This window comes from Salvelinus namaycush, chromosome 7 (assembly GCF_016432855.1).
Source record: "Salvelinus namaycush isolate Seneca chromosome 7, SaNama_1.0, whole genome shotgun sequence".
Classification (NCBI taxonomy): domain Eukaryota; kingdom Metazoa; phylum Chordata; class Actinopteri; order Salmoniformes; family Salmonidae; genus Salvelinus; species Salvelinus namaycush.
This window is the reverse complement of record NC_052313.1, coordinates 13,371,874-13,382,276: the sequence shown is the minus strand read 5'-3', so window position 1 is coordinate 13,382,276 and position 10,403 is coordinate 13,371,874.

Genomic DNA, 10,403 nt, shown 5'->3' with positions numbered 1-10,403 from the left:
CTGGTCTATATGCCCAATTTACAATGTCCAAAGATTATACTATCTTTGTTCTACCACCAAAGGAAGTAACTGCTATTTTAGTAAATGTAGTGCCTTCTCATCATGACATGGCAAGAATGGCAAGATAGGGTAGTGATCAGTATCAGGGCTTGAACAACAAAAGGACTCTACACCCTTTTCTTCAGGTGAGGGCCTGTATGTGAGAAGGCATATGATTCTCAATTTGACTATATTCACTGATATCTAACCCAGGCCTGTACTAACATATTAGGGTCTGAAGAGCATCCACAGGGCACTGGTGACAGATTGAGATTATACGAATGCCAATGCAGGTCAATTGCAGAATCCAGGCAGTTCATTGCCCATGACTTTGCACTCTAGTTAGCATCTAGAGTATTAATCATGTATTGGTGCTGCTGGTGACTTGCTATTGCCAGAAAGTGCCATTAGTGGCACTGAAGATGTGATGCCCCTTATACCATTCACACTCAATACATTTTGGGCCAAGCACAACAGAACTCCATCACGCATCACTTAGATTGGCCTCGGATCTGTAACCTGATACCCATTTATCAGACTAATCACACCTTCAGATCAGGACAAACATGTGGGTTGTTAAAGGAATTACCCACAGTAACATACAGAAGTTCTCTGAGAGGACTCTAAAAGGTTGAGGATATGTAATACTTTAGTCATTTTCTATTAACGTATCTTTACTTTTACTCAAGTATGACAATTGGGTACTTTTCCCACCACTGCTAGTTTGTAAGACCATGGTACGTGTAGCTACGAGTTCAGCAGTTAATGCTTCTAAAGCAGTGGCAGTAGCATTCCCCATTCTTTCTACTTCATTGGCTAGTTCTTGAATGGAATCAAGCACACTGTGTTTGGTGTTGTGTGGTATAGCTACCATTGCAGGATGAATCATTCTCAGAATGGTGGTTCTGAACATGTTGTTCTTGACACCATCACACCAACCCTGGGCGAGCTAACCTCAACCACATCTATTTTTGTATTCATCATCCCAATGTCAGCGTAGACAGACCTCTTCCCTCACACATCCCACTCCCAATTGTGTGTGTGCAGATGGAAGGCTGTGGATGGCAGATGTTCATTTTCTGTCAAATGCAGCTCTGTCATCTTTCCCCATAGGCTGTGGTGTTATGTAGGCCTATCCCCTACATCTCTATATCCAGGATCAGGGTGGGACCTCTTCGCTAACCACAGAGTGAATCTCTGGATCTAGTCTAGTGTGTTTCCCATCAACGCTGATGTCCCTAATGTCTAGAGAATATTCAGCCGCATAGCTAGGCCAACTGTGGTAGGACACCGCTCGGGCCTAGTGGATGTTTCCCGGCCTTGTCATCTTTCCCTATCAGAATGGCCAGTGCTACCTGGAACTTGCCTGCCAAGGAAGTCATCTCCATCTGCTTCTCCTCCTCCATCCTGTAGTGAAGTAGACGGAGAACACCAAGAAGAGTGTTCCAATCAGCGCTGGTACCATGTCAGTAGTCGTGGAAACCGAAAGCAGCGGCATGCTGCTAAGCGGATGGGAGTGACTGCAAGAGGTTTGGAGCAGATTGACATAAGGAACAGCTTCGCTGCACTGGTGCCTGATCTACCTGCGCTTTCATTGCTGGGACTGCCTGTGTCTGTGATGGCGATGCTAACTCCAACTATGCTTCGTCGTCGAGTTTTGGCTCCTTTCCCTCTCTCTGGGCGTACGCTATCCTGCTTCTCGTGGACCTGTGGAAGGTTCAACAAATTGTGTGAGGGGTAAGAATGGGTAGATTTCTCTATTCCCTTCTCCGGCCATTGTATTGGACAGTTCAATGGTGAGAAATGTCTCAGTCCCTGGAGCAAAAAAAATGTTGTGCTATCCAGGAGCATGAGTACAGGACATCAATAAGCTGCTCCCAAACATTTGAAACGTTTTAAACCAGCATCAGGAAATTGAGTTTATCATGGCTGCAGCCCGGCGTCGGTACACTTATGACAACAGCCACTTCAAGTGCAGGGCGCGAAATTCAAAAGATATTTTTTTTTTATATTTAACTTTCACACATTAACAAGTCCAATACAGCAAATGAAAGGTACACATCTTGTGAATCCAGCCAACATGTCCGATTTTTTAAATGTTTTACAGCGAAAACAGCACGTATATTTATGTTAGCTCACCACCAAATACAAAAAAGGACAGACATTTTTCACAGCACAGGTAGCATGCACAAAGCCAACCTAACTAACCAAGAACCAACCAAACTAACCAACAAACAACTTCATCAGATGACAGTCTTATAACATGTTATTCAATAAATCTATGTTTTGTTCGAAAAATGTGCATATTTCAGGTATAAATCATAGTTTACATTGCAGCTACAATCAGAAATTGCACCGAAAGCAGCCATAATAATTACAGACACCAACGTCAAATACCTAATTACTCATCATAAAACATTTCTGAAAAATACATAGTGTACAGCAAATGAAAGACAGGCATCTTGTGATTCCAGCCAATATTTCCGATTTATTAAGTGTTTTACAGCGAAAACACAATATAGCGTTATATTAGCTTACCACAATAGCCAGAAACACATGCCATTTCCCAGTAGCAAAAGGTTAGCGATCGTAACAAACAAGCAAAAGATATATAATTTTTGACTAACCTTGATATTCTTCATCAGATGACAGTCCTATAACATCAGGTTATACATACACTTATGTTTTGTTCGAAAATGTGCATATTTAGAGCTGAAATCAGTGGTTATACATTCTGCTAACGTAGCTACTATTTCCCACAACGTTCGGATATTTTTCTGACACTTTTTATGACACACATATTCTGACCAAATAGCTATTCATAAACATAACTAAAAAATACATGTTGTATAGGAAATGATAGATCCATTAGTTCTTAATGAAATCGCAGTGTTAGAATTCTAAAAAATAACTTCATTACGACATCCAGCTTCGGTATAGCTAGAGTACCCAAACGTTGGGCGCCGACGACTAGTTCACATGCACGACAGATATATGAAATAGCATCATAAAATGTTTCTTACTTTTGCTGATCTTTCATCAGAATGTTGGACAAGGGGTCCTTTGTCCAGAACAGTCGTTGTTTGGATTTAGAACGGCCACTTTCCCTCTCGATTTAGCAAGCGCACTAGCCAAGTGGCACGAATCGCTCCATCGTCAACAAAGTCAGAGAACGGAACACGGCAAAACTCCCGAAAAAATTTCAATAATCTGATTAAACTATATTGAAAAAACATACTTTACGATGATATGGTCACATGTATCAAATAAAATCAAAGCCGGAGATAGTAGTCGCCTATAACGGCAGCTAAACAGAAGGCAAATCCAGGTACCACCTCGCGCTCTCCAGAGTACCGGAAATGGGGGACACGTCATACAAAGAGCTTGTATTCCACTTCAGACCAAGATAAACACTAAATTTCTTCTCTCACCGCCTCTTGACATCCAGGGGAAGGTGTATGACGTGCATGTATACTCATACGTATCATGCCCATTTATAGGCAGGAAGTAGAACAGAGCATCGATTTCAGACTTTCCACTTCCTGGTCAGGAAGTTTGTGCCAAATGAGTTCTGTTTGACTCACAGATATAATTCAAACGGTTTTAGAAACTAGAGAGTGTTTTCTATCCAATAGTAATAATAATATGCATATTGTACGAGCAAGAATTGAGTACGAGGCCGTTTGAAATGGGCACCTTTTATCTGGCTACTCAATACTGTCCCTGCAGCCCAAACAGGTTAATGTGGTATTCAATGACATTACGTGGGGCAGCTCAGAACAGCTGAAGATAGATTTTAAAGAACTGACTGGGTCACTAATCGACACCAACAAACGCCCTATAATATCTGGCCCTCTGCCCTCCCTACATCGTGGCATTGAATGGTTCAGCAGACTTTTAGCCCTCCATAACTGGCTACGAGACTATTTCAGCTCTTTGAGTGTAACATTTATTGACAATGTTGATACTTTCTGGAAATAAAGCTAGTATTATAAGGAGGATGGGATCCACAACATTATAAGTCTGTGTTTTTTCCCCACCTGGACAAAAGGAAAACCTATGTGAGAATGCTGTTCATTGACTACAGCTCAGCGTTCAACACCATAGTACCCACAAAGCTAAGGACCCTGGGACTAAACGGCTCCCTCTGCAACTGGATCCTGGACTTCTCGACGGGCCACCCCAGCTGGTAAGGGTAGGCAACAACACATCTGCCACGCTGATCCTCATCACTGGGGCCCCTCAGGGGTGCGTGCTCAGTCTCCTCCTGTACTCCTTGTTCACCCACGACTGTGTGGCCAAGCACGACTCCAACACCATGATTAAGTTTGCTGACGAAACAAAAGTGGTAGGCCTGACCACCGACAACGATGAAACAGCCAATAGGGAGGAGGTCAGAGACCTGGCAGTGTGGTGCCAGGACAACAACCTCTCCCACAATGTGAGCAAGACAAAGGAGCTGATCGTGGACTATAGGAAAAGGAGGGCCGAACAGGACCCAATTAACATCAACGGGGCTGAAGTGGAGCGGGTCGAGAGTTTCAAGTTCCTTGGTGTCCTCATCACCAACGCACTATCATGGTCCAAACACACCAAGACAGTTGTGAAGAGGGCACGACAACACCTTTTCCCCCCCAGGAGACTGAAAAGATTTGGCATGGGTCCCCAGATCCTCAAAAAGTCCTACAGCTGCACCATCGACAGCATCCTAACCGGTTGCAACACCGCCTGGTATGGCAACTGCTCGGCATCTGACCGTAAGGCGCTACAGAAGGTAGTGCATACGGCACAGTACATCACTAGGGCCAAGCTTCCTGACATCCAGGACCTATATACTAGACGGTGTCAGAGGAAGGCCCCAAAATTTGTCAAAGACTCCACTCACCCAAGTCATAGACTGTTCTCTTTGCTACCACACAGCAAGCGGTACCGGAGGGCCAGGTCTAGGACTAAAAGGCTCCCCCCCTTTGTTTTTACACTGCTGCTACTCGCTGTTCATTATCTATGCATAGTCACTTTACAAATGACCTTGATTAATCTGTACCCCTGCACATTGACACGGTACCGGTACCCCCTGTATATACCCTGGTTATTGTTATGTCATTTTCTTGTGTCCGTTTTTTTAATTAGGATTTTTTTTTTACCTTAGTTTATTTAGTAAATGTTTTCTTAACTCTATTTCTTGAACTGCATTGTTGGTTAAAAGCTTGTAAGTAAGCATTTCACGATAAGGTCTACACTTGTTGTATTCGATGCATGTGACAAATAACATTTGATTTGATTTGAGACAATGACTTATCAATGACCCAAGCTCAGCTCATTTAATCCCTACCATTGTGTCGCTGAGTTGTCATAATGCTTCAGCAAATGTACATTATCCCAGGGGCGCTGGAAGACACAATGTAAGTAACCTACTTTCTGTCCCTCTTACTGCCCTGAATGCCTCTGCTGATCCTACAGCTATTGAATGCAGTAATCATGTGCCTATGAACCAGAGTTACAGTGCCTTCTGAGAGTATTCAGACCCCTTGACTTTTTCCACATTTTGTTAGGTTACAGCCTTATTCTAAAATAGTTTTTTTCCCTCATCAATCTACACAAAATACCCCATAATGACAAAGCAAAAACATTTTTTTTGAAAATGTTGCTAATTTTTTACAAATAAAAAACAGAAACATCACATTTACATAAGTATTCAGACCCCTTACTCAGTACTTTGTTGAAGTACCTTTGGCAGCAATTACAGCCTTGAGTCTTTTTGGGTAGAACACTACAAGCTTGGCACACCTGTATTTGGGGAGTTTCTCCCATTCTTCTCTGCAGATCACCTCAAGCTATGTCAGGTTGGGTGGGGAGCATTGCTGCACATCTATTTTCAGGTCTCTCCAGAGATATTAGATTGGGTTCAAGTCTGGCCTCTGGCTGAGGCCACTCAAGGATATTCAGAGACTTGTCCCGAAGCCATTCCTGCGTTGTCTTGGCTGTGTGCTTAGGGTCGTTGTCCTGTTGGAAGGTAAACCTTCGCTCTGGAGCAGGTTTTCATCAAGGATCTCTCTGTATTTTGCGCCGTTCATCTTTGCCTTGATCCTGACTAGTCTCCCAGTCCCTGCCACTGAAAGATACCCACACAGCATGATGCAGCCACCACCATGCTTCACCATAGGGATGGTGCCAGGTTTCCTCCAGACGTGACGCTTGGCATTCAGGCCAAAGAGTTCAATCTTGGTTTCATCAGACCAGAGAATCTTGTTTCTCATGGTCTGAGAGTCTTTAGGTGCCTTTTGGCAAACCCTGAGTGGGCTGTCATGTGCCTTTTACTAAGGAGTGCCTTCCGTTTGGCCACTACCATAAAGGCCTGATTGGTGGAGTGCTGCAGAGATGGTTGTCCTTTTGGAAGGTTCTCCCATCTCCACAGAGGAACTCTGGAGCTCAGAGTGACCATCGGGTTCTCCCTGACCAAGGCCCTTCTCCCCCGATTGCTCTGTTTGGCCGGGCAGCCAAATCTAGGAAGAGTCTTGGTGGTTCCAAACTTCTTCCATTTAAGAGTGATGGAGGCCACTGTGTTCTTGGGGACCTTCAATGCTGCAGACCTTTTTTGATACCCTTCCACAGATCTGTGCCTCGACACAATCATGTCTCAGAGCTCAGCGGACAATTCCTTCGAACTCATGACTTAGTTTTTGCTCTGACATGCACTGTCAACTGTGGGACCTTATATAGACAGGTGTGTGCCTTTCCAAATCATGTCCAATCAATTGAAATTACCACAGGTGGACTCCAATCAAGTTGTAGAAACATCTCAAGGATGATCGATGGAAACAGGATGAACCTGAGCTCCATCTCAAGTCAGTCAACCTACCAGGGTAGTTACAAACAGCACAGGAATGAAATCATCAACATGTATTGATCACAGCTTTACTAATGCTGCAGAAATTTCCTTGATAGCAGTATCCAAATCCATTGGATATAGTGATCACAATATAGTAGCCATATCTAGGAAAACTAAAGTTCCACATGCTGGGCCTAATATAGAGGTCATACAATAGGTTTTGTAGTGATTCCTATGTAAATAATATTTATTGGTCTGTGGTGTGTAATGAGAAACAACCAGACGCTGCACTTGACACATTTATGAAATTGCTTATCCCAGGTACTAATAAGCATGCACCCATTAAGAAAATGACTGTTAAAATGGTTAAATCCCCATGGATTGATGAGGGGCGGCAGGTAACCTAGTGGTTAGAGCATTGGACTTGTAACCGAAAGGTTGCAAGATCAAATCCCTGAGCTGACAAGGTAAAAATATGTTGTTCTGCCCCTGAGCAAGGTAGTTAACGCACTGTTCCTAGGTCGTCATTGAAAATAATCATTTGTTCTTAACTGACTTGCCTAGTAAAATAAAAAATGAAAAATTGTATGGTTAAAAAGAATGAGGTAAAAGAAATGACAAATAAGTCTGGCTGCACAAGCAATTGGCAAACATACTACAAATTGAGAAATCATGTGACTAAATTGAATAAAAAGAAGAAACAAATACAAATGATATAAAGAAGCATAGTAAAAAGTTTGGTCACCTTAAATGAAATCTTGACCAAAAGGCAAACTCTGCTCTATCATTCATTGAATCAAAAAATTGTGTTTCACCAGATACAATGCTATTTTACAGTAAACAAATTGACAACAGACTATCAGCATGCTTATAGGAAAGGACATTCAACAAGCACAGCACTTACACAAATGACTGATAATTGGCTGAGAGAAATTGATGACAAAAATATTATGGGGGATGTTTTGTTAGACTTCAGTGTGGCTTTTGACATTATAGATCATAGTCTGCTGCTGGAAAAACATATGTGTTATGGCTTTACACCCCCTGCTATATTGTGGATAGAGGGTGTTCTTTAATGGAAGCATATCCAAAATAATCCAGGTAGAATCAGCAATTCCCCAGGGCAGCTGTCTAGGCCCCTTACTTTTTAAAATCTTTACGAACAACACACCACTGGCGTTGAGTAAAGCCAGCGTGTCTAAGTATGCGGATGACTCAACACTTCACGTCAGCTACTACAGCAACTGAAATGACTGCAACACTTAACAAAGAGCTGCAGTTAGTTTCAGAATGGGTGGCAAGGAATAAGTTAGTCCTAAATATAAAATAAAACTAAAAGCATTGTATTTGGGACAAATCATTCACTAAACTCTAAACCTCAACTAAATCTTGTCATGAGTAATGTGGAAATTGAGCAAACTGAGATTACTAAACTGCTTGGAGTAACCCTGGATTGTAAACTGTCATGGTCAAAACATATTGATACAACAGTAGCCAAGATGGGGAGGAGTCTGTCCATAATAAAGCTCAGCTCTGCCTTCTTAACAGCACTATCAACAAGGCAGGTCCTACAGGCCCTAGTGTTATTGCACCTGGAGTGCTGTTCAGTCGTGTAGTTAGGTGCCAGAAAGAGGGATTTAGGAAAATTGCAATTGGCTCAGAACAGGGCAGCATGGCTGGCCCTCAGATGTACACAGAGAGCCAACATTAATAATATGCATGTCAATCTCTCCTGGCTCAAAGTGGAGGAAAGATTGACTTCATCACTACTTGTATGTGTGAGAGGTATGTTGAATGCCCAAGCTGTCTGTTTGAACTACTGGCACACAGCTCAGACACCCATGCATACCCCACAAGACATGCCACCAGAGGTCTCTTCACAGTCCCCAAGTCCAGAACAGACTATGGGAGGCGCACAGTACTACATAGAGCCATGGCTACATGCAACTCTATTCCACATCAAGTACCTCATGCAAGCAGTAAAATTATATTTAAAACACAGATAAAAATACACCTTATGGAACAATGGGGACTGTGAAGCAACACAAACATAGGCACAGACACATGCATATAAACACACGATAACATACGCACTATACACACATACACATGGATTTTGTGTTGTACAGTTGATATGTGGTAGTAGAGTAGGGGCCTGAGGGCACACACTTAATGTGTTGTGAAATCTGTTGTGAATGTTTTGTAATGTTCTTAAAATTGTATAACTGCCTTAATTTTTCTAGACCCCAGGAAGAGTAGCTGCAGATTTCGCAGCAACTAGTGGGGATCCATAATAAATCCCTTTGAAACCCAGAGTAATGACATTGCTGAATTTATATTGGATTGCGTTGCATTTAGGAGTGACTTGCTTCTAGGGCTCCCGAGATGCACAGCGGTCAAAGGCACTGCATCTCAGTGCAAGAGGCTTCACTACAGTCCCTGGTTTGAATCCAGGCTGTATCACATCTGGTTGTGATTGGGAGTCCCATAGGGTGGTGCACAATTGGCCAGCGTCGTCCGGGTTTGGCCGGGGTAGGCCGTAATTTTAAATAAGAATTTGTTCTTAACTGACTTGACTAGTTAAATAAAGGTTAAATAAAACAAAGAACTCCTCCTTCAATAATGACCGTGCCAGATTTTTTTCTGGCCCCCCCTCTAGATCCACAATCCCTGCTCACACACACACACACACACACACACACACACACACACACACACACACACACACACACACACACACACACACACACACACACACACACACACACACACACACACACCAAACCCTCCCCCTAAATGGTCAAAGGTTGTAGATGTGCACTCACAGTCCAGCTCAGATGTCATCTCTGACCTAGCAGAGCAACAGGGGGGTTGGACATAAAGAACTGCAGTCACCCCCAGAGCATGGCAGAGTCAGTCTGACCAGATGTTCCCTACAGAGCATAGCAGAGTCAGTCTGACCAGAGGCCCCCTACAGCGCATGCCCACAGCCCCAGGCCAACAGAGACTTATCAAAGAACTCATTCACACCCTCGCTTCCACTCACAACATACTGTTTGCCTGAGAGAGAAAACACAAATTTACTGGCCCCCAGTGCCAGCAGTGACATTTTTAACCATACCAGATAGTATAGACTCGGGTTCTGTGAGAGCCAGAGTGAATGGGTGAATGGGTCCTCCACCTATCCCACAAACCACAGCTAAACTGTATGCCGGAACACTATGTTCCTATGTTTCAAAAGTCACAGCTCAGTTTTATTGCCAGTCTGCTTAGTCCACCAAGCAATGCAGTCTTCATATACGCAACATATTTTAGTCCTCCCACAAACCCAGCACATGACATATACACACTAATATGTAACGCAGGAGTTTATTGAATATGCTACTGTACAGTATGTGTGGCTGTCAAGGTACTCAAAAAACCTTCGGTGGGGGTTTTATGTTATTTTAAAAATGGCTATGGGTATGTCAACGATCCTCTGCATTGACCATATTGGCCTACTAAATGGGCCTGTGAAATTCACCAATGGAGGACG